Raw genomic sequence first — 26,302 nt, forward strand, 5'->3', positions numbered from 1 at the left:
TGACTTCAGAAGCAGCTATATACCCCAACTTGTTGAGGCTTTGGGGAATTGCTGCTTCAGAAATCCCTCCATCTGCTTCCTCACCCTCCTTTAATTAAATTGAAAAGCATAAATGAGAAATACAGTATGTGGAACTTTTTGATGCCCTCCAGTAAATCTACTATTCATTTTAAGGCAGTACTAAGTTACTTTAAAACAATGCATTTGCTCCCGGTGCTGCACATCTTCAGTCAATAAGGCTTTGTAGGTCATCTCTCAGCAGGACAAAATCCAGGAACATACAACAGGAGTTCAATTTTTAACCAGATTCAGATTCTCGGCCTGTAAAACTGAATGCTTTGATGGCACAAATAGCATTTGCACGTACAAATATTATCACTTGATTTTGACAGTTAGACTCACAAATTAGCCTAAAGTCTGCTCCAAAGTTTATCGATTTAGATACTGTTCCTGAAAAAGCTTTAGGTATGCAATTATTCAACACTAAACACAAGAAATCATATTGATTTTAATAGATCAAGACTTTACAGCAGTCATAATAGCAAATCAAATGATGATGGCTATTACACAATTTTACATGATTCATACCTTGTTTAGTTCTAATTTCACGGCAGAAGAAACTACAACAAAAAAGAGCTAGGCTACTCTTGGATAAAGTATTCTACTTATGGAACAGTTAAAGAATTAAGTTTTACTCTCTTGAGAGTATTACACATCAGCAAAATAGTCATTTCACTATACTATCCCCAATTTTCATCAACCTGACCAGCTGCAGGGGGTAACATGCTACCTAGCAGGAACAGTCCTCAGTTTATTTTGCTTTAATAATCCTGTTAACAATAAATCAGGCTTGACCAAAAACATAATAATGCATTTCCTACAGATGAGATTTTAAAATGTTTACCCTGTAATCTCCAAGGAGCCATTAAAATTACCGCTGTTGCAGGCCTTGTTCAAGTCTGGTCCAGTTCAGTAAAGCACGTTATTTTGTGTATGTTGAGAATTATACCACTCTGAAAGTCATTTTAGCCTTGGGAATAATTAAATGCATACTGTACCTTAAAGTTACAGCACCAGGAAGCAACTGTATACCGAATTACTTTAATTAAAAGGCAGTTTACATATTTCTCTACCTCAGTTCGCTCTCTCAAACAGTTTGGTGAAAAATTTAAAGATAGCTAAAACTCCTCTTTCCTTTTTTGACTTTGTTGAAATTACTTTCTATGAATACTACAATGAATCACACAACAATGGAGTCAGAACCTTTCACTTACAGATTGTGGAGTAGTTTCTACTTACAGTTCTCTGCAAGGCAAGCCCTGTAATCCATGAACATTAGAGAAAGTTCGCAACACACCAAATACTTAAACACTCACTGCCAGCCAGTGTGGGAGGACTACAAATAGACCAGAATAAACATTTTTAGCCTTCTGTTCTGACTAAACTCCCTCTCTCAGCTGTTAAAGCCACTTGGCGACAAAGGGCGCTTCTATTCTGACTACCATGCTGGCCACTGATTTTAACACTGTGGATTAATGGCTTTTTTCTTTTCTTTTTTTTTTTTTTTTGGAAATCTGGTGAGTACTTGAATTATTAAGAGGGTATAGTTACATTAAATGAAATAGGAAGGTAAGAACATATGGGATATGCACACAAATAATAAGGAATTTTGATGGATATAGTTTTGTCCACCACTTTTGCTGGTGGCATGGATCACAGCGGTTTATAGCTCTCACCTTTAGGCTGGCTACTTTATTCACATCAACATGATTTGATTCACATCATTGTCCTCTTCACCCTCTTTTCATGCAAAATATTTGTCAAAAAAGCATAAAAGCCTGTTTTCAGGATACTTATCTGAGAAATCACTTGGGACTTGTGTCCACAATAAAGTAGTACAAACAAGCTGTTGAAATGACAGCCCAAATTAGGTACCAACTTTGTTTTATCGCTCGGAGGGTGTATAAATACAGTCTATAAAGCCAGCACAATGTAATGCAGGTAGGAGAGACTTGTCCATCAGAGTACAAGAAGTTGGTCCCAAGCTGGCAGGGCATGCTTAGAGAGACAGAGGAGAAAATACGGCAGGAAAGGAGGGCAAAGAGGCGAAACCCTGCATGTTCTCCTGTTAAGATGATCACAAATAGGTCAGGACCCATCATACTGAGACAACCAAAGCTAAGCACAATAGAGAGCTGCACTCATTTCTCCTGTGCTCTGCAGCAGTACTTTCATAAGCCGCAGAGAAAGCTGCTTTGAATTGCATACAGTCAGCAGATTTTAGGAAGGCTGAAATGAACAATGGATTGCAATTCATATGCTGAATGATACCTTCAGCTTAATTGGACATGTGTACTTCATGTTTCTTACAATTCAGCTTTAACTGTAGATGAATTCAAATAGCCAGAAATCTGATCTGAATACACACTGAAACAGAATCCAAGAGTTTGGGATGTACACGTTCAATGTACTGGTTTGGCCCATTAAAGGGGAAATCAGAGGGATTCTATATCCTGATATCAGTGTTTTCAAAAGTGGATGGAGTCAGGATTTTTTGACTTCAACAATTTATGAAGGAAAAGAAAATTACTATTGAGGATAAAATTAAGTAAAACACAGACAGAGATAAACAGACACCTATGAAAAGAGAACTAGTTCTGGAGATAAAAATATCTCCCCCCTAAAAAACCCAAAACAAATGAACAAATGCACAAAAAACATCCCCCAAAACCCGTCAACTCAAGTGTTGTCATACATGTGCGTGAAGCTTTATGAAATTCCCTCTGCTCTTCCTGCCTTAGCTTCTCTGTCGGCCAGTGATGGCTAAAATGCATATAACGGTTTGCACTGTTTTGGTACCGAAGCAGAAAGCTTTAGAGGAAAAATTAGTACCATTTCAATGGTTATTTGGATGGACGGAAAGTCAAACTCCTGTTGGTACTCTTAAATCACACACCTTTTGTGTTTGCAACCAGAGTCAGCACATTTTTAGATGGTATGCTAAGTCATTACAGATTGAAACAGCCTGTACTGGGAGACAAGAGATACTGCACAGAATGAAGATACAAACACTTCACTGACAAAGTAGCCAAATAGCATATCAAAACCAATAAATGAAGACCTATAAATACACCAGGAAAAAGGGTCTTTTACATCACATTTCCCTGACTACAAAAATATTTATCCTGAATATTTTCTTTTTTTCTTCTTTTTTATTTTTTCTTTTTTCCACAGAAGTCAGTATTTTTCTAAAAAGCCAAAATTAAATATAGGAAATGTAAAAAAGCATATAGCTGGAAATAATAAATACTACAAGTCCAAAGAATAACATGTCCTAATGTTAGGATAGCCTAACATTGCTATCCTTTGCCATTAATGGAAGACAAGCTTAACTCAGTTTTGATCAAAAATAATGACATTTACCATGTTTTTGGTAAAAGAAAAAAAAGGAAAAAAGAAAAAAAAAGAAAAAAAAAACCAACACACACAGCTTCATAAACGGCTGCCTCTCAGGGATTAATTTTTTTTCAGCTTTTCCCTAAGCTTAGAACCACATAAAGGGATAGAAAGTGAAAAAACAAGTTGTCCTTGAATTCAGAAGTCATCACATAGCAAATGAAACTTGTAAACCTTAGGCTAACCCCCAAAACATTTGAATTATTACTTAATTGTTAGTATTTGTATTGTCATAGCACCGACAAGCCATAGCCCCCTCTCAAGGCCCTTGTCCTCTGCCCACATTATGCCAGACCTCAGGGACTGAGATCCAGAAGGCTCAATACCTCCACTACGTTTGTATGCATTTACTCCCATTTGTGCATTAACACAGATGGAGATGCAATACACTTTATTAAAGCTGCACATAACATCTTTCCAGATGCAGTCACGTATTGACAACAGTAGAGCTAAAATGCTGTGCTGTACAGTAGCAATGGCAGCCAATACAGTGTTTAGAACACCATGTTCACGAGGAACAGTCAACTGGAAACAGTTACAGGGTAAGAATATTGCTTTGCTTATTATTTAATAGGTTTGGTATTCCATCAGAAAGATGTGAGCAACTGTGCCGGTTCCTATTATGATAAGGAGAAAATATTCCTCACGATCAAATGATAAGATTTCAGCCAGACTTTTGAACGTGGAGGCTTCATTTGTACCCAAAACAGACCCCATGAGCTATAAGTAAAACAGATACCTGAATACGAAAATGAGCAACTGCTGACTGACACTTTCTGTACACAGCACTTACTAATAATTTAGAAAAGTGGATGTAATAGGTATATAGTCATCTATGTCTTCGAAATGTGATGTCTTGCCACCTCTTGTGAATTCATTAGAAGACTTGCAATATTTGATGTCTTTCTCAATGTCAAATAACGATTTGTCTCTAACAGTTTCTAGTCCTCATAGCTTTAAAAGAAAGAAAGAAAAAAAGGTTTAGAAATGTGAGGTAAGGTTTTAAAAGCTACAGGAAAATTAAGAGAACTTGCCAAATGTGTTATTTTCAAGTCAAAAAGATGATTTATGAATACTAGGGACTGGCAACATGGCTAATACAAAGGAATATATGCTTTGTAATGCTTATAGCCTAACAAAGAGTACTAGGTACATAAGAAAAAGAAATTTGAGCAGATAATCACATAAAACAAAAATCCAAACCAGAGCCTCACTCTCCATTAATAATCACTTTAAATTTCAGATATTTTAAGGCTTTTTTGACTAGAGAAGCAACCTGACAGTTAACCTCCAATACAGACAGGTATTAGATCCAGATGCTTGGGCGGCTCCCAACCCTCTTTCTTCCAGAACTGCAAATTGAAAGCTACTATTGAAGTAAATGAAGAATAATATACTTCGCCAAAATACACAGTGAGAGAATTACATTGGTTTTCATTTAATGTTCCATTTTTTTACTGTTTCTTTAATGATGCAAGAAGGAAGAGACACCCGAAAAATGGAAGTCCACCATCACCCTGAAAAGATCCTTTTAGTAGAACTCAGTGCCAAGGGAATTTGCTAATTTACGACCCTTGAACACACGTAACTTAAAGCATTTCCTCAAAGCTTCCTAGTGAAAAAGAGGGAGACAAAGAGCATGACTAAATCAAGTCAGACACTCCCTGAGGCACAGCTGGCAATGCACGCGTCCCGGCTGCTGGGCCAACAAGACCACTAATATGCCAGTAGTTATCCAGAAAAGTTTGCTTGTATTCAGTATGGCTACCTTTGATTTAATTTTCAAAGATAACTGAGGCTGGGGAAAGCATTTATCCTGTGAATGTCTCCCCTCAGATGGCAGATTTTTTAGGCAATTCTCCTCATACATGCTTTTGTGATGGCAATGCACACCAGATGAATCTCAATTCAACTGCACTCCATGGAATCACACTGGATGAAGAATATCATGATTCTAGAGAGCAGTAAGGAAAAAAACAGACGAAGCTGTTGAGGATTTGATAAAACACAACAATGATTCTTTCTCCTCTTCACAATGACATGTCGACCCTATGGGTATTTTCTCCCATGGCTCCATCCTCACATATCACCCTTGCTGATATAATTGCAATATATGCAGTGGGAGAGAACATAAATACAGCTGATCTCTCTCAGCAGCAGAGAGATCATGCTGAAGCTGACTGGAAACATCACAGGGCTTCTGTTATTTCTAAGTTTTCGTTTGTTTTTCAAAAAACAAAACTGCTCTCTCACTGAAGTTGCAGAGAAGGCAAAGAAACAGTTCCTTTCCTCTCCTGCAGCAGATTTGTTCCTGGACTCAAGACAGATTCCCAGGCCACAGGTGGCACAGATCTAGTACAACTCTTGCTGTGTTCCCTTCCAAGGCCCACTCTCAGACAACGAGCACATACAGACGCAGGCTGTTAGTGTGACGGTTTCATCCTTTCCCTGACTTCGCCAGAGCATGTGCCAACTCCTGCTCAGTGCCATTTGCACACCCTTGCAGGCAGCTGCACCCTTGCTGCAAAGCCCTGCCTCGTTGTTGGGCTTAGCAATGCAGACTCAGTCCCATGCTCCATGACTCTGTGGCATTCAGACCAAAACTGGATTGCAGCCTGTTGGCCCAGAGCAGAGCAGAACTGACATGCAATGGCAGGTCTTACCAGTGTAGGTACCTGGACTTTCTGCCTGCCAAATTTTGGTAGTTACTGAAATTTATAGCTCCTATGAAGGAGGTCTCCATTAAAGCAGGAGACCAGGAAGGTACTCAAAGGGCATAAGATGAAGGAAGCATAAGAACGAAAATCTGCCTTTGCACCACCTTTTCCAATGAATCTGTACATTACAATACTAATTGCTTTCATTTCACATGCAATTTCAATTATGCTGGACTAGTTAGCTCTAACATAAATGAGAGGAGCCCTGACTTTACAGTGTCCCTTGACATCCCACGTCAAAGTAAAAGATGCAGGTAAAAGAAAGGGTGCTAGTGAACTAAGACTTTAGATTGCCAAAATAGTATTTTAGTATTTATGTAAATAGCTCTGGAATGCAAAATTCACTCTTTAGCATGATTAAACTAGCTGCATTTCATTTAGAACATCGACATTGCACAAATACTAACTCTCAAACTTATGCTCTGGATTAGGAGAACAGCAAATTATCATTAATTATTTTCTCCTGAAAGTAAACCCACACTTAAAAATTCTGTATCTTCTATTTAATCAAAATGCATAAACAACAATAAAAACATCTTCCTTATTAAACCAAGAAGCCTTTCCTCATTTCAGGACTGCCAGCATTTAAGGATACATTGAAATATTGAATAACACGATACTGGCAAAATTAAATTTATTCTCTTTATACCTCAAGTAGTAGAAAAGAAGCTTACACTGGGCTCTGGAAAATGCACTCTGTGTTTTTCTACTTGTACATCACCTGGACATCAGATGTGCCAGACTATTGATCTCACTAGTTTTGCAGTCTGCCTCTAGCACACAGCTACACAATACTTGCGAATGAGTTAAAAGTAGCAAACCTATAACACATTAAATGATTGGTACAGCATGATAAACTGAAGAAAAAAGATCAATCCTTTCTGACCTCTGCAAGGCATTAGCTTAAACTCTCTGCATTTATTTTGTCTAGAGAGGTTTGTTGCCTGCCAGGCGCTCAAATCTGAGACGTCATGGAAAGACTGCCAAGGCTTATCCACACATCCAGCCGTTATCCCCTGCTGCTCTTCCACATGGGCACTGACACCAAGGGCAACTTGGAAACTATCAAATGGGATTTCAGAGCTCTGGGGATGGTGGTCAAGGGTCTGGGGGCCCAGGTCATTTTCTCCTCGATCCTGCCAGTTACGGGGAAGGATGGGAGGAGGAGTAGACGGATTCTCCAAGTAAACAACTGGCTGCGCCGCTGGTGTTGGCAACAGGGTTTTGGTTTCTATGACCACGGGACACTGTTTAAAGATCAAAAACTGATTGGGAGAGATGGGATCCACCTCACTAAACAGGGCACACACGTCTGCCAAAAAGCTGGTCAGCCTGGTAAGGAGGGCTTCAAACTAAAAAAGATGGGGGAAGGGGACAGTTACAGAGACCATGCAGTCGGCAAAACAGGGCTTAAGTGGGGATACCTCCAGCAAGTGCATGCAGCCAACAAAGTACCTACAAGACAAGACTATGGGAAATCCTCTTGTACCCCTCCTGGGAAATCAGCATGATTGAATACCACTCTGAAGTGCCTGTACACCAATGCATGCAGCATGGGGAATAAAGAGGAAGAATTAGAGATCTGTGTGTGATCACAAGGCTATGATCTCATTGCAATTACAAGACATGGTGGGATAGCTTGCGTGACTGGAATGCTGTCATGAATGGCTACGTGTTTTTAGGAAAGACAGGCCCGGAAGGCGAGGTGGTGGAGTTGCCCATTACGTGAGAGAGCATCTGCAATGTATGGAGCTCTGCCTTGGGATGGATGAAAGGCGTGTAAAGAGCTTATGGGTAAGAACTACAGGGCAGACTAACACACGTGACACTGTTGTGGGCGTCTGCTACAGGCCACCTGATCAGGAAGAGGAAGTAGATGAGGTCTTCTACAGACAGCTACAAGTAGCCTCATGATGACAGCTCCCGGCTCTCATGGGGGACTTCAACCGCCCTGACATCTGCTGGAGGAACAACACAGCTAGGCACAAACAATCCAGGAGGTTCCTGGAAAGCATTGATGGAGGCGCCAACAAGGAGAGGTGTGCTGCTGGACCTTGCACTAACAAACCAAGAAGGTCTGGTTAGAAATTTGAAGGCTGGGAGCAGCCTTGGCTGCAGTGACCATGAGACGGTGGAGTTCAGGATCCTGCGAGGAGGAAGCAGGGCAATAAGTAGGATTGCAACCCTGTACTTTGGCTTCTTCAGGGACCTTCATGGAAGAATCCCATGGGTTAGGGCCCTAGAAGGAAGAGGGGTCCAGGAGAGCTGGTTAATATTCAAGCATCACTTCCTCCAGGCTCAAGATCGGTGCATCCCTCTGAGTAAGAAGTCCAGCAAAGCAGGCAGGAGACCTGCATGGATGAACAAGGAACTCCTGACAAAGCCCAGACGTCAGCAGGAGGTGTACAGGAGGTGGAAGCAGGGACAGACCACTTGCAAGGAATGTAGGAACGTTGTCAGAGTATGCAGGGATATGATGAGGTAGGCCAAGGCCCATTTGGAATTAAATCTGGCAAGAGATGTCAAGGACAACAAGAAAGGCTTCTTCAAATACATCAGTAGCAAAAGGAAGACTAAGGAAAATGTGGGCCCACTGCTGAATGGGGCAGGGGCCATGGCGAGAGAGGACACAGAGAAGGTAGAGACACTGAATGCCTTCTTTGCTTCAGTCTTTCCTGCTAAGGCCAGCCCTCAGGAATCCATGACCCTGGACACAAGAGAGAGAGTCTGGAGAAAGGAAGACTTTCCCTTGCTCGAGGAGGATCAGGTTAGAGATAATTAATCATAATCTTCCGATGCAGCAGTTTTCAACATTGGCACTCCGAGCCATGAAGACTCAACTCATGCTTAAGGATCATGTTAAAACTAGAAAGCTGATGATTAAGTGACTGAGAAAGAGCTAAGGAGAGCAAAGAGAAAGCCCAGCAGGCTTCAAACTTTCATTCTTTAGAATTCTGCCTCTGCATCAGTGGTACTATGTATCTTTCCAGGAGAGGGCTTTGCTGCCACTTGCCATAGTCAGGAACATCTGAATTGCTCTAGCACTTACACTATCAACTTCTGAGAGAGATGAATGTCAATAGTTGCTGTTATGAGTAGAGTTTTGCATTAATCTTATGGTCTTTATACCAGCAAAAGCTACTCTCAAAACTTCCAGGATAGGTCTCTTGATTTCATTTACTGAATTTTATTTGTTATTCTGAGCAAAAAAATTTTCCACTGCACTAAGAAAAGGAGTACAAAAAAGAACAACCAACAGGGACATAGGCCTAACCAGTACTCCAAAATCTAACCTACCTCTCCTTATTCTATAAAACTAACAGGTACTGACTTTTTTGAAGACTACCATCTTCTCAAGTAAGGCAATAGAAAACGTTACAAACAATGTTAGGAAGAGCACATACCAGCAGGTCAAGCTAGTATTTTCAACTACCTACCTATTTCATTGTACCGACCAGTGCTGGTAACCTGTTATGAGCCTTGACTAGATTGCATCCCCACCAATAATGTTTGAAAGAGACAGAAAGACAGACTGATCACAAACAATATAATCATCATTCGAGGAATGATATTTTAGGTTTGGATACAATTACAGAAGTCTTAAATTTGCAGAATCATTATGGAATGGTCACAAGCATGCCTTCCAGCTTCTTCGTGGTGGTGGTGGGGCCTACTCTGTATGTGAACCAAACATTTCTGAATCGCCATAAAGGCGTGCTTTGCCCAATATTCAGATTTTGGGCAGGTTTCACTTCATGCAGACATGTCTATTTCCCCATGAACTCCAGAAGATATTCTAAAACATCACACCTGCTTTGGGCAACAGCTTATCCTGAAGAGTCGAACAATCCAATCTGTTACTCCATTTTACCAATTTAAAGCTATAAAATCTATAATTACAGAAATTTGCTTTTAGCACTTGGAGAGCTGGAGCTTAGGATCCTGATTACAGCTATATGATTAAGATAAAGCACTCGCAGAAGGGGGGAAACAAAAAAGCGGTATAAACAGCATGACAAAAATTCCTCAAGGTCCAGCAACATTTAACAGAGCAAGTATTTAGAAGGGCAATAACTCAAAAACAAAGATCTATATCATCACTACACAGAACTGGGACATAGGACTTCTGGTTTCTGAACACAGAGTTTTAAGAAGTCCCTTAACACTGTTAGTCTTCTAGTAAGCTACCTTTAAGATGGAAAAAAAAAACTGCCATAAAAAAGCCTTAACATTTGACAAAGTCCTCAAGATTTTTACCTGATAGGTGTTGCTAAAGTGCAAAGCATTAAATTACACATGGCTAAACACTGTCATATATTAGTATAACTTTTTTGTTCCTCTAGCTTTTTGTCCTTTTGCCTAAACAAACTTCTTACACTAGCTCGCTCCCACCCACCCACGGGATAAAAATCTGCAAGCTGCCAGCGTTCACAGTAGCTAAAAATCAACATCCATTTACTTGTCTGACTGTTGCTGCTTGAAATGGATGAGCATTAAAGTTTACTTTCTAGGACTTCCCTTAAAAGATAAAAACTGCAGGGGAGGGCTGGGCTTAAAAAAAAAAAAAAATTTAGGTAAGATCTTGCACGTTTCTCTCCCCAACCTTTCATCTTGACACATGAGATATGCATCAAGTCAGAAAGATGTATAAGTATTTTAGGGAAATGAAATATGTACAAAACGCGGCTGCACTCCTGGCTGATGTTTTAAGGCATGATTCAAAAACTGTTGAACTCTATGGACTGATTCATAATCAAGTGGGCTTGAACCGGACACTGAAAAGACTTGATGCTATCTTGTTGGAGACAAACACCAGAAGATACCTGTTTTTCTGAGCTCTAAGAACCTTATGCTCCTCTTCAGTGAGTTTATGCACACTTCATAATACTTTTCCAGTCACCAGCGCCTTTAAGAGTTTTACACACATCATTTTACAGCATCAGACTTGACAGGTTATCACCTGTGGGAGAAAGGTACAAGCATATTTGCAGCAGCTACTTGATCTTTTAAACAGTTTTCTTTGATTTAGATTGCACCCGTTCCATGTGCGCTTCCTGTGAGTGTTATCATAAACACGTACACTACTCCAAATGGTCAGGAAGAGCAATTTTAAATAAATTTTAAATAAAGTGCTTAGCAAAGCTCTTTCAACAGGAAGCATTTTGACAATTAAGGCTACACTGTATTGTCACTAAGATATTAATGATGTTGTTAACATAAGTTTAAGGTAAATATGAATGAATGAATGGTGTAGCTGATGTGGATTAGACATCCTAATGCCTTGATGAATTACCATTAAGGCACAAAGGCAAGCAGCACATAGGATCTAATGGCATGCTTAACACAACCCTGCTTTGGGGGGGTCCTCCAGGGCAATGCTGACCATGTCTCAGCATCCCATTCTGCCCAGCCACAACCAAGGAAAGCATGGCAGCATGCTGGAGTGTTACCAGAAAGCAGTAATTGTAACAGTAGTTCTTAACAAATGATAATTTCACCTCTTGATTTTCTCTAATGTAAGCCTATGTCTTTCTTCAGTACATTCAGGGTGATTTGTCAGTCAAAACGCTAAGAAGTTAATTTGGCCCTATCTAGTCTTAGGCCAGTCTGACAGCCTGCAAGTGTTTCAGATGGCCCAACTTAAGAAACTTAAGATAAAATACCATTTCTTCTTCCTTCTTTTTTAAAATGCCAATGGAGGAATTGGAAATAGGACCCAGTTCCCCCTAGACTCAGTTTCTGCTCCAACAAGGAAGCATGCTCGGGCAAACAAGAAACTATGAATTTCAGAGTGCACACTACTTTTGGAATACTGACTGGTTGCCTCTCAACTTTTAAATTTATACATCCAGAAACTAACACACTGAAAAAATCATTTCTCTCTGTGTTGCTTTCACATATATTTAAAGCGCAAATAAATATCAATAATTTCATTCAGTGATACTCTGACAATCAGGAAATGGATAACCAGATATGCAATTAGAGCCTACTAAACATAGTTCAGAGAGAAGAGTGGAAGGCTTTTTCTTGGCAGCATAAATGGAGCCAAGTGGTGGTATGTCTGGCTCTCCAGTCAAGGGAGGAGGAAGCTGGGTGAAGAGAAAGAAGGGATGCTTCTTCCTCTAGGAAGGAGTTGTAGAAGAATAAGGAGAAAAATCAGCATCCTAATGAGACAGAAATACCTGCCTGCTATCAATATATTAATATGAAAATTCTCAATGATATTTAAACTTTCTCCCAATTTGTTAGGACCAGAACTTTTAACTACAGTTAAACGAAAATAATCAGCTTTTCCCAAATACACACTTCTTTGTGGAGATGAAACAAAACACATAAAAGTAACATATTTGGAAAGCATTTAATTGATTCAAAATTCTATTACTCTCGGGGTAAAAATACAGCCTGCACTTGGAGCAGAAATACTATTATTTGCTAATGTCCAAATTCTAAAAACATCGGACCTGTAAATCTGTACTACCTGGGAGACCACCCCTGACTAGATATATCCAGCAAGTCTCATTTTCAGATACTGGAGTGCCTTCTTCCATGTAAGCAGAGTGAAAGGGAAGAGATTTACACATTCAGCCAATATTAGTGTAATCTGAATTACACGTGTCCAAATATTCTGGGGACAACAGACTCATTCTGTTCAAGTATGAACTTAAACTTATAAATTAAAAACTGATATAGCTAGATGCATAAAGTCTTAGTCATGCTTACAGAAGAAATACTATCTTTCTTACCCTTTCTACCTTTCTCACCCTGTTAATACATACAATTCTCATTTGAAACAATAGCTCGATATGCAATAATAATTTGTAATATGACATACTGTTAATGCATTTCCTCTGAGAGTTCTTTTTCCAGAGCACAGTAGAAACTACTTTTATTACTCAAGTTTTCATTACAGAAATGTCATAGTACATATATCTTTTTTCTCCTATGTATCTTGCTACTGAACATGACAAGCTAATATGACAGGGCTTTTTCCCTGTCTTTCCCCTCCTTCCCCCCCCCCCCCCCTTTTTTATTTTAAATCATCAGTACACTAATATTTAGATAGATTAGATTTAGATAGATTTAGATTTACTTTGGAGCAAATAGTAAATGACTAGGAAGCTGTTTCCATTTCTCCTTCTCATTTTGATTAATGAGACTGAGGAACACTTACCCTCAAATCCTCCTCCTTCTGTGATTGAAAACGTAATTGAGCTTATGCTTCTTCTACACCATTAAAAAATTATTTTAGAATGGCATTCCCTAGCAGATGGATGGAACCTGTGTAACACTGATAGCTTTTCCAAAACGGAATAATCTGCAAAGCTACCCTTCAGCGGTCATTCCAGGATGAAGGAAGTAAGACGATACGGTACCAGACAGCTGAAACCAAATCAGAAAGCAAAAGGTGCCTGTGCGTGTGTGTGTGTGTGCGTGTGTGTGTGTGCTTATCTCTCTCATATGCTCATGCAGTATGTACATAAAACAATGAAAGCCCATAATCAAAAAAATCCCTCATTCCAAATAAAACGGAGCAAAAAAAAAAAAAAAAAGAGAGATAAGACAGGATTTTCTTGGGAAATGAGAGAAAATAGGCCAGTTCCTGTATACAGTATAATGTATATGTGAGAAAGACAAGACATACAGGAAGAAAACCAGGAATATCATATATAGAGAAGAGCAAAGAATCAAACAGCCTCAACAGGTAGCGACAGTGGCCCAAAGAAAAAACTAGAGACAGGCATCTGGGTTAAGTGAGTTTGGAACAGCAAATTCTTACTCTGTTTGATATCTCCAGTTTCTAGGAACACAAGGCTTTCAAATCAACCAGATGACCAAAAATATTTACCTTATTGCCAATTTTTCTTCCTTACAAAGACAACCTGTGACTCTTGAAATTTGAGTAACTATTCAGTCAAAAAGGGTTACACTGTATTCAAAGACTGTTAAAAGGGTCAAAGTCCACGCTCCTTAAAAATATTCAGAAATTTCCAAGAGGATATTTGAAATAGTTTGAGTGGTAAAAAGGCATCAAAATCCATTTTATACCTAAATATTGAAAAACAACAACAAGGAAACAAAAAACAAAACAAACAAACAAAGACTCCCAAACTTGTCACAAGCAGGGAACAGAAAACACAAGATACTTTAATGTGGATAACCAGGCAACAGGAGAGTAAGGAATGGTAAATAATAAATAAATAAACCTGCAGAAGTTATTACCAGGGTTTGCTGTGCCAGTACTGAACAGTTACATTAAAATGAACACTGTTTGTAAAACAAACTGTATTATCAGTCAGTAGATAATAACTGCACACAATCGTGGCACAAATTATTATAGAAGACTACAAACAGAAGTCATTAAGAAAAAGTCAATACTGTGAAAAATCATATATCTCAGTCCTAGAAAAACAGTGCTGTACAATGCAACAAATTTAAGATTTGAAATCCACTAATCCATTAGACAACTTCTGTTTGACTCATCAACTAATGAAGTTGTCCTTCCTACACTAAAGTATTTTTTTCCACAGAGTTTTTTCCACTGCACTCTAAATCTGAGAAAACATGGGATCCTCTGGCTTTGCTGTTATGCTCCATGAAGTTCAAAAAACCCCAAAGAATTCGTAAAGTAGCATCAGAGTCAGAAAACTACTTAACTAGTTAAGTACTCAGTTAACTACTTGAAGACTACATTTAAAATGGATTGCCATATTCTATCATTGCATACAAACTATTTACTCACATATACATAAGGGGCTGATTATATGTGATACGAACCTTGTCGTGGTTCTTATCACAAGAGCGTAAAGATGCTAAAAGCTAAGAGAAGATACCGAAATTATTCAGCCTTGTGTTTTTGGTAGTGAAAATTGCAGCATCAGTCCCTGCTGGACTGTGACTCACTGCACACAGACACTGTAGGATTTTAAAATAACACATTTAGACTCAACCATTAGTGGTATGCTTTTCTTTGAGAAAATGAAGATCATTATAACTCTGAACATTAAAGATGCCAATACAATTCTTAGGATAGCAAAGATAGTGACAAATCTCAATGTCTCATCCAATCTTCAATCAAAATAATTACCATAGCTAATAATAACAAATCAGAATTTCCATTGCAGAGGCACAGTGATACCTCAAATGTCTTTTATCCAAAAAAAACACAGGAAAACCATCCAGCAAAATTCTTACCACAGGAAAGATCCATAAAAATTTCAATAATGAGTTTGATGTTTTTTCCAGCATTTTAAAAGCAAAATGTTGATACTCAATCATTAGAATGTTTTACTGCTTTATTGAGCTGACCTGCAATATTTCTCTCAGAGTCAGTTTGACATTAAATTTCATTCGCTTATGATGCTGTATTGCTGTATGGCACAATAACTCAATAATGGTATCATTGTTATTCCTCACATAATGAGTTCTCCCATAAGCACTCACGATGATACTCCTCAACTCATGCAACTTCTGCGGTGTGCCACATCTTGGCCAGAGGAGACGTGCTGTCTGATCACAGGGATAAAACAGTTGGGGAGAAAGGACGTACAAATTTCGCTGCACATGAACCCCGGCAACAAAATGACACCTGGTGTAACGCTGAACAAGGTAACTAAGGAGGTGTTTTGGGTCCAAGAAAACAGTATTTCCATCTAGCTCCTCCTAAGGGAAACCACTTTACCAAAACTGAACTTCTCCCACGAAAAATTTTAATTTCATGGAAGATGCAATTTCTGGATAGAAGAAATTGTGCATTTGTCCTAAATTACTTTTGGTGCTTCAATTGGATACAATGTTATTTATTTCTGTTTTTGCCACTTGCCTGCCATTCCCGAGATTCCATTTTATGTTAGCAGCTTCTTCAATCTTTGCAAAATGTAATTTGCTTCCTAAGGAAAAGTGCAGCTCCAAAAGAAAGGAAGAGCTTGTTTCACTGACTTGCAACATCTTCCCCTGAATTTAGGCAACACTGTACACACTCAACATTCTGGAGCTAAACTGTAGCCTATCAGTTGCAGTTAAGTCTGTGGCTCTGTCAAAGATGGAGAACTAATAAGACATTCATAATCTTAAAAATAAACAAACAAAACCACTGCTCAAGTTGACTGCAGAGGGAAATAACTCAGAGTTTGCAATTGAAATTTCTGTGCTCATTGAAGCTTTCTACTTCAAGGCAATTAAAATTAGGCATCAAAGACATACGAAATTGGGATTGGGTGGTGATTACTTTGAAAAAGTTTTTACAATTCAGTTAGAAAGAGACATCAGTGTCTTAGGAATGAGGAGAATTAATAATGAGAGCTGGAGGAGGCATAGGGATGACGGCATGGAAAAAGCAGGTACAGTGCTGACCGTATCTGCCATGTAGTGCTCATGATAACTGGAAGGATTCAGGAGTTGATGAAGAGCTAGAACTTTCTTTACTTAGGAATAATTTAAACATTCATTTTTTATTGTTTTTCCCCCGTCTCTCTTTATTCGGCCCCTCTGAGCTTTTCTGCACTACAACAAATGCAGAAGCTAGATTTTGTGTGCACACTGAAATCTGGGAGATGAACGCCTGCTCCCCAAACAGTGCTAGGCCACTCACCCGAGGTGAAAAGAATACCCATTAGAATCTCTGCTGGAATTAATTCCTTTGTCTCTGAAAACCTAGATCTTGATATTATGCCTCTCTATTAAAACCTACACTTTTCTAATAGAAATATAAAATACATTATTATATATATAATAATAATATATATATATTAATAAAATATATAATCATAATATAATAAAGACAGTCCCAGTTAGCCATACTTCTATTTAACGCCAACCTCACCAACGATCTACCAGAACACCTCTTAGTGCTTCACTGTGTCCATCTATATAATACCACCTGCCTCAGCAGCGCCTTAATGTTTTTAAGGATCCTTGAGATCATTTGATAAAAGCTGCTGCTGGAGGGCTATAGCATCACTTGCTTCATTTGAGTGGTTCTTCCTGTGACAATTCCCCTAAGTAAAACCAGTTTGCAAGCCTCTAATGATCTAAGGTTTGTTTACTTTTAGCAGAGATTTTCATACAGAAGTGGCAGCTGCATTCCCCCAGGAAAGGCTGACCAGCACTCACCCTGGACTGCAGCTCACACTACCAGACCTGGGCACACAAAACAAGCTGCTCTGTGCCACCAACTGGCCTGTATCTCCAGCCTTTGGTTCCAGAACACATGAAGAACAAAAATACCTGAGCCCAAGGCAAGTGGGACAGAAGCAAGAGACAAGGAGTGAGGGCCAAGGGAGAGAGAAAAATCTGCTGAGGAGATGAAGCATGGAAAGAGAAAGACTGATTCGGAAGCAAGCCTGGAAAACAAAACCAGATGGGAAGAATATGATGAGATAGAGTGAGTAGCTGAGGGAGGGAAGCTGGCTCTGGGAACAAGTGAGAAGGGAAAAAACAGCTGATAAGCAGGGAAGGATAGTAATTGTATTGTCCAGGACAATATCACTCTGCCTGTTTTCAAATTTCTAGGAAAAAAGGCAGTAAAATTATGCAGGTTTTTTTTTTTTCTTTGTAATAGAACACTGGTGGGAAGCAAGAAACAGAAAGGAAAGCAAGATGTTCTTGAGAAAAGCATTTAAAAATTGATAGTGGTCTGACTGCTAATAAACATTGAAGTTGATGGTATCTCCCATTACGTCTGAGAGAGTCTATTTTACTACGTGCTGTCAAATGCAGCTACCTTGATAGTGGCAATCAAAATCTCCTATCTAAAACAGAAATAGTAAGAGCAGTGTCAATTTCCTTTCAAACAGTCCAGCTACATGCCCTAGCCTTGACCTGGAGAAATTGCCTAAAGGAATGAAGAGAGCGTACAAGTTACCAGAGACTTGGCAACCAACCAACCAACCACACTCACACACAAACAAACAAAAAAAATCCCACCTCGTGTCAGATGTTACCTGCAGACCTCTAAGAAATGAGCCTCTGAATAGCTCATCTGGCATGAAATAATTACAATTTGGAATCATCATGGCTTTGATACAGATCTGAGTTGTCAAGAGTGTTACAGTGCACTCCCTACACCACAGCCTCCTGAAAACCTGGCATTTAGAAAAGAAAGGAGCAGAGATACTACAAACAGTTGCTAGATTTGAGAAAACTGTCTCCATTCAAATTAAAATGATATCCAGATGGATCATCTCACATTTGTATTTTCTGATATGGTAATACATTTAGCTAGACATGCTTGTGATATTTGATATCCTAAACATAATCCGGTCATCCAGTTCACTTCATACACTGATAGCAATCTTCTAACTCAAGTTATCTTAAAAATGTCTGAGCACGCACACTGTACAGGGTAATATTTTTTTTTTACATTTTGTATTTTTTTTTCTGCTGAAGAAAATCAGATTATTTGGTTTACTTATTAAAACACACTTTAATATAAATAAAATCTTCCTCTTAGTATAATTTTGTTCTGTTATAAAAGCAAAATAAAAATTGGCCACTGATCTGAATACGAGAGCTAAGTTTGTCTCATTTACTCTGTGGCTTGGGTCTTGTATTCCATGCTAGAAGAAGCAAAGTTGCAAAAATTTGATTGCCTCATGAAAGGTTTAGACCTGTGCTGAGCTCCTGCAGTCTTATCCTCTGCATTGCAAAGTTCACCAAGCATGGCAGATGGTGCTGCTGGTTCAAGCCCCAGAATGGAATAGCTTTGAATTGTCAAAAGAAACTATACTGTGCCTCTTTGTGGTCTCAATCCATCAGCATGAATGACACAGCAAGATAGGGATGATCAGGAAAAGCTCCAATTATATTCAGTAAACAAACTTTGCTGCTGCTACTTCCAATGGAAAATCATATTTAGCCAACCTGATATAGAAGAGAACAAATATCATAAGGTTACTGACTGACTATTGTAAAGAGCTGGCAACTATACCTAGTGACTCAGAGAACTCACTGTCCATAAAGAAAAAAAAAAAAAGGATTACCCTTGCAAAGAAGACAGTGAAAAGGCAAGTAATTCCAAATGCTATGGGGAGGACTGTTCATTTATATACATGAGATACCAAAATTCCACTGTGCAAGCCACAAATATTCGTGTCTATTTTGATTCATTTTAAGAACAATCATACTTGTTCCAGCATACTGCATGGAAAAAACCTTCTGTCACAGTGAACGGGTCAAGAAATAAGCTGTAGAAAGCATTGTACAAAGCAGAAACGACAACCCGCTCTGGAAGCTGTGCCTTTATTGTTGGTATCAACCCAAAGCCATGTTTTTGCCAGACTAGTCACTGACACTAACGGCTTGCCAGTGTCAGTACAAAGAGCCTTTCAGACACTCAGAATTTTGTTACAGAAATATAATTTCTGCTATACCAGACCTGTACCTTAGAAAGTGATAAAATGGCAGAGGAAACAAAGTTGGCCATTTGATAGAAAAAGGAGAGGAAAATGCTTTCAAGTGTTAACAATGCTAGTTAACAAATACGGCACATGGGTTTTAAATGAAAATCACTGCAAAATACTAGCATCAAATAACACATTACTCACTGTATATATGCAGAAAGAAGGCATGTCTAATACGTTCCCAGATCACTGAAAAGAAATTCAAGCCTCCTCTTCTACAGCTGCAACAACCATCAGGATCTAAATAGTTTTTAAACTTTAATTTGCTACTGTTTTCCAGGTGGGAATTCTTTGGGAATTAACTTGCAAAATGCCTGTTATATACATCTTTATTTTCAATATGCAGAAGTAAACTGCAAATCAGTGTCCAAGGTTATCAGAGTTCTCACTCTACTTTCCTGAGTGGGGAAACACCTGTTTTACTAGTACAAGAACACCAGGCAACACTGTCTAAAACTAAAATCCTCAGGCAAAATTGAAGCCTCAGAGAGGAAAAGAGAAGATTTATAAAACAAGAGAAACAGGTTAAGGGAATAAGGGAAGGGGGGAGGGGAGAGACTTTGCAAAGTGAGACTAGCATAACAACCAGAAAAGAGAAGTCTGTAAATAATTCTGAAGGACACCAGGTATAAAAGTTTAAGATGACAGATTTTTGCGCCCAGAATTTAGACGGTATAAAGTGGTATTAGGTCGGCCAGTGTGGTCTGAAGAAATTGGGTCAGCCATAGAAGAAAAAGTTTATATTAAGGAATCTTTGGTTTCAAAGAAATATATTTCCAAACCAGCCACTTTCAAGGGTACACCCACTCTCTGTAACCATGGTCTGTGTAGCATCATTTCTGTGGGGTCAGATGTGTCACACTCCGGGGTCACAAGCACAGAAGCAGCTCCCAGACCCCAAGGGGGTCCCCAACAGGTGCTGCAATTATTTGGGAAGTCACAAAGACTCCTTGTGCCAGGCATGCTGGGCATCAAGCTCACCACCTTAACCCTCTCCTCTGCTACAGTGTGTCCAGTAGTATGTTAAAAGTAGTAGAAAAAACTGGTCCACACAGCATCTTAAAATTTCAACTGTCATCCCGACTGCTGAAGAATTGGCTTTTCTTCTGCTCTTCCATTCTCTCCACATTAAGCTATCTAATCCTGCAGTAGGCTGAATTTTGATACATTGGACAGAAATTTTCCTCATTTGCCATTTTTTATTTTAAAATTGCTTTTTTATTATTTTTAAAGGAAATTGTAATTGGAAATAGGTTTCACAATCTTGGCCTTCCTGTTTGCATTTTGAATCTAGCCAATATCAATAAAAGGCAACATTGCCACCTGTTACTGTCTGATAACGCATACTAGATGACAAGAAAGTAAGCTTTCCCCTACCCCTGCATTGCCTCCAACTGATTTTTGATCAGTTGGATTGAAATGATAATCAAATACTTTAAAAAAAAAAAAAAACCACAAGCAAACAAAAAAATCATTCATTATTAAATTTGCTTTGCTCAGTTCTGGTTGGTTCAAATGGTCACAGAGCATTGCTGCGTTGCTGCATGATATACCATAGGAGTGAATGGCACTAAAAACCTCAGTTTCTGGTGATATTAATGTATCATTCTGTGTAATAAATAGTGTGCTCCCACATACATGACAGCAAACTCCATAAGAGGAAACAAACTGCTACGGTCCAATCTCAACTGACAATACAGCAAATCCTTCTGGAGCAGTTTGACAGTACTGCTTTGTTGTACTTCACGCTACAAGCAAAAATAAGACACAAAAAACCAAACCAGTACTCTACAGGATCTACAAAAAAGATCCTAGTTTATCTCAGTCTCTCAATATACCACTTTAGCAGCATCAAAACCACTACAAAGTTTTAAATAAAAACGTAGATATTTCAAAGTTTTATAAGATCTACCTCCAGCAGATTTAAAGATCTATCTCCAGTGCTGAAGTGACAACTTAATCTACATAATCCAGTGATCAAGTGGAAAGAGAAAAGAATCTTTTCATATCTTAAGACTTTTGTAGATCAGATGCATGCTGTTACATAAAGCTTTGAAGGACTCCATTTCACCTCACATATTCTGAAGGACTTTGCTTTAAATCTTAGCCACAAAATAAACTAGCAATGAATTCCTCAACGTGCCACAAAAGACATAGTTAAAGTTCTCCTTAGCTATCCAGCGCTGAGGTTTTGAAATAATCAAGCTTTTGTTAGGTGGAGATGAATTTGTTTCCAAATATGCGTATCTGCTATGAAAAGGATTGATTCTTCAAAGATAACAAGGATGGTATCTTTTGAGAAGGGATGGGAGGAGAGAGACACAAATGACGCACTTTATTCTCTCCATTTAATTTGACAGATTGAAAGGGGCTAACAGCTGGTTAATAGCACAGGGAAAGCTAGAGCCCTGCCACTTTTCTGTCTACAACAGTTGAAGGTCCTCCTCTTAAACAAGGATTAGTGGTACCTGGCCAGCTAGGATGGAAAGCTTATTTTCTAGTGAATCCATAAAGCCACATTACTTTCCAGTTCATCTGAATTTCTCAAGTGCATACATTTAAACTGAATGATTCAAACTCCAGATTTAGAATTTTCTGAGAGTAAAACGTGTTGCAAATTTTCTGAGACATATTTTGATACCTAAAAATTAGTTTAAGTACCTGTTAAGTATCCCAAATATAAACACTTTGGTCTTTCTGCTTCTTACGGTTTAGTCCAGGCATCTGCAAAATAAACACAACACTTTTGTTTTCCTCCAGAACTTAGTGAAATGATTTGAGCTCTTCAGTGGGGGGAGGAAGCACTAACTATAAATGACCTGAAAACAGTGCTTTTAAGATTAAAGGGTTCCAAGAAAGTAAATTCCTTCTGTTCCTGAAAAAGGAACAAGAAAAGGAACAAAAGGAACAACACTAGCACAAGAAACTACCTTCAGATTTCAAGACGCAAGGTCAAATGTGACAGATGCTGGTAATTCCTTCATTTATTTTTCTTGACATCTATCAACACAATCAATCCTGAGTGAAGTTGTATATGCCACAAATAGCCTATCATGATTCGTAGTAACCTTCAAAAATAGGTGCTGTTTTTCTGTTGAACATGCTCTGTGCGGAAATACGTATGCACCTCCTAAAATAGTGGCTATAAAGAGATGTAGTATTTTGTGGTTTTCTTGCTCATATACATATATTCAACTCTCAGATTTTATTTAAGAGATGTCTTTTTCTTCACATATTTACACAAAAGTCTTCAGATGAGTATCAAGATTGATTAAGGTTCTAGACTAGTCTAGAGGTCTTAAAGCTCAGAAGCCACATATTCTTGCAAAGCCATGTGATGTGGCTCATGCAGATCTGCTTAAGTCAAAAGATCCGTAGGTTAGTGCTGACAATTCTATGCAGGGATTCTATCCATATCATTTAAAGCGTGTGGTGACATAACAGATGATGCCAATCTAATTTGCACTGCCACAGCCTCAACCTCCCTTTGTTTCCAAGTGTTACAAGGACGTCTAGGACGAGATCCCTTCCTATCAAAAAATAAAGCAAGTACAGTCCAAATAGCAATGAAGAAATGATTATATAAAGCACCAACCATGTGAGCAGAAAAAACAATCATACCTACAACTAGTAGTATTAGGGGTAAATAAGAAACTGTTGCGCTCCATGGGAGGAATTATAACTACTCTTCTGCCATTACAAAGGATTGATAGCAGTGCACTGCTTCTCCCCGTTATTATTTGTAGACGTTTCTAAGATACAACAGAACTATAAGAGATGACAGAAGAGACTAACAAAAAAAAAAAAAAAAAGAGGTCAGATCAACTAGAAACTCTGTCATGCAGAAGATCTAATTCCAACAGAATACAGTAATGTGTTTTCCTATAAAAGAGTCCAATAGATTGCATTAGGAACTAAATTGGTGACGGTCAAAGAAAAGTTGTTCCAAAATCAGTAAGATCAAATACAGAACAAGATCTTTTTGCTCTTAAAAAAAAAAAAAAAAAATCAAAAAGGAGTATAATCCTGCTGAATTGATGAACAGGAAGATAATTCTCTGTTAAACTGTAAGGATCGTTACAAATAATTAGGTAGAAAAGTTACTATTATATTTGGCAAAATTTTTATACAATACACAAAGAGATTCCCTTTGCCAGCCTCCAGTGTTCCATTACTCATGAACCATTCGCAGTTATCATTTTTGTCATATTCTTCCCAGTGTCTGTTCCATCTGCTCTATCCTATTGCCATGTATGCATCTTAAATTATCTAGTTTTCTTCCTATGCACTATAGATCAGCTGCAGTGAAACATGTCAAGTGAGAAAATGCAACAAATACGCATCTCCTATATAACAATTTTTGTTAGGACTAGGCCTCATTATGGAATTAGTACTACTCTAGTTCACAAGACTTGTCCTATTTTTTTCTAGACAGAACGAGACCATAGGAACAAGCAGAACACCACTTTACCCTACCTTAGAGTCTTTTTGCCTGCTGAGTATCCACCAAAATCAAAGTTAGTGTTTTGCATACAAGGACAGCAAGGTTGAACCCTGGTATTAAATAAATCCTGGGTGGTATGCTACCGCCCTCATCTTAATAAAGTTTCATGGCTTAATATGTATTTTAGTTAAAACCAGGTCCACATGCCAATCAAAACCTTTGCTTGGCTGGTTTAACTCCAAATGAAATAGTAATACCTGACAGCACCTACTTTTTTCTCTTGTAAATGTACATGAACCGTGAAGACCTTGTAAGATATTAATATATGTAATCCAGGCTATGAGGTTAAAAGAAAAAAAAGATAAAGACAAGAGATACTGGCACTGCGCATAGTCTGAGATATGAGAAAATCCATCCTGCAATTAATTTATTGCTTTACCACCCTCAAAGTGCATTTATTTCAATAAAACATGCTTTTTCTGCTGTAAGCCTGATTTTCAGTAATGGCATGGACTGACACGTAAAAAAGTCTCTGGGAAGTTCCACATGCTTTTCACCTCTTGTTTGCAATACGAGGTATAAAGTATATTGAATCAAAGAAGTGTCACCTATGACACTTCAAAGTGTTTGCATTTCTAGCACAGGCTCATCACAAAGGAAATCAATTACTTTGCCCCATAGGTAAAATCCTTACAAAATTTTAGAAATCATTTGATTGCAACAGAGTTAAAAATTCATTACAAAACAATACAATTCTTTGCAATTTCCAAGACAAATTAAAATATTAAACAGAATGGACATCTATTTTAGGATTGCTAGAGCTGATTTAAGAACTTAATTATGTTTGGCTTCTCTTCAGCTATTCCTGATTCCTATCTAAAGGAAGGAAGATTTTTACAAAAGTGTGGTTTGCATGTTTTGTTATATCTGAGACTGGATGAAGCGGCACCTTCTGAATTGCTGAGTGGTGGGAAAAGCTCCTGCCACTCATGGTAACGAGACAAGCAGAGGGGGAAAAACAAGCAGACCAGTTGCTCCTATTGCAAAGTTTTATAGCACAAAGACCAAGGAGACAGTCAGAGGTACACGCTCCTGAAAGCCAGCGGTACGCACAAACTAACTTATGCGCCGTGGAAATGCTGCTCTAGACCAAGCTATAATTCTGTGTGTGTATGGGATAGCCAAGCCATAACCAAAACCATCTTCTTTAACAGCAAAGACCCCCTTTGTTGTGGTGACAATCTGTCTGCCATCTGCAACGCACAGCTGAGTAGTCCAAATTGTCTCTGATAGATAGCACAAGTAACGCATTTGTTATCGTAGTTAAAAGCGCTCTTTGCCTTCCCTTCAGCGTTCCTTATGTTTGGCACTTGCCAGTGCTAGCGGTGAGTTCTGCCTGCCCACAAATCCAGGCTAGAGCTCCTCAATGCAGCACAGCAAAGCATTTTACACACATGAGCGTTCCCTGCAAATGCTAAGCAGCAGTGGCACTGCCAATGCAGGAAGTACTTTGCACAAAGCATGTTTATTAGCTGTGACAGAGAGTATAGCATTTTCAAAGAGCTAAGGAAGAAGACAGCTGCTGCGGCTCCCCTAATTACCTTTCCCCAGACGTCAACAGTAATTTACAGTTTGGAGGATATTGCTGGAACAAAGTACGATCTAGATCCACACACAAGCTATTCTCCTCACTTTTACAGGCCATGTGTTATACGAGAATTACAACTATTCAAACCATTTCTATGAGTCGGGTTACCTCCTGTCAGGTTTTTTATTGCACATTTTTCTTTTGCTGCTGGAAAATACAGAATTTGCTGTAGACAGTAATCAGATAATCACCACATCTTGTTACAAGCATAAGCCAGGAGGATTTGCTATTAGACTTGCTCTCCAATCTATCACATCAAAACAAAGATCATTTGAGAGGCTTAACAAAAATAATGCTTCTTAATACACATTCCATGGCACAGAGGTTAAAAAAAAAAAAAAAAAATCAGTATATAGAGTAGGGAGAATGTTAACTTCACACATATCCAAATTCAGTTCTAAATCACTGTGCTACAAAAGCATTTAGAAATATATACGTTTGTTCAGCTATTGCTCCTGCTGTTTTGCTGCTAAGCAAAATCTAAAGAATTGTACATGATGCCTGACAAATTAAGATATGAACAATCAAGATTAATTGCACAAAGAGGATACAGCATTTCAAATAGTTGCACCCTTGAAAGATCAAAAGCTTTCCTCATTCAGGCAGTAGCTCCGAACTGCTTTACTGACGAGAGAGGCCA

The 26,302-nt window shown here is 38.6% G+C and overlaps 1 protein-coding gene across 3 annotated transcripts in view; it reads right to left on the minus strand.

Annotated features, from left to right (window-relative positions):
* Window positions 1-26,302, minus strand: part of ALK (ALK receptor tyrosine kinase) — a 328,503-nt gene that overhangs the window by 147,642 nt on the left and 154,559 nt on the right. The window lies entirely within an intron of this gene.

This window comes from Struthio camelus, chromosome 3 (genome assembly GCF_040807025.1).
Source record: "Struthio camelus isolate bStrCam1 chromosome 3, bStrCam1.hap1, whole genome shotgun sequence".
Classification (NCBI taxonomy): domain Eukaryota; kingdom Metazoa; phylum Chordata; class Aves; order Struthioniformes; family Struthionidae; genus Struthio; species Struthio camelus.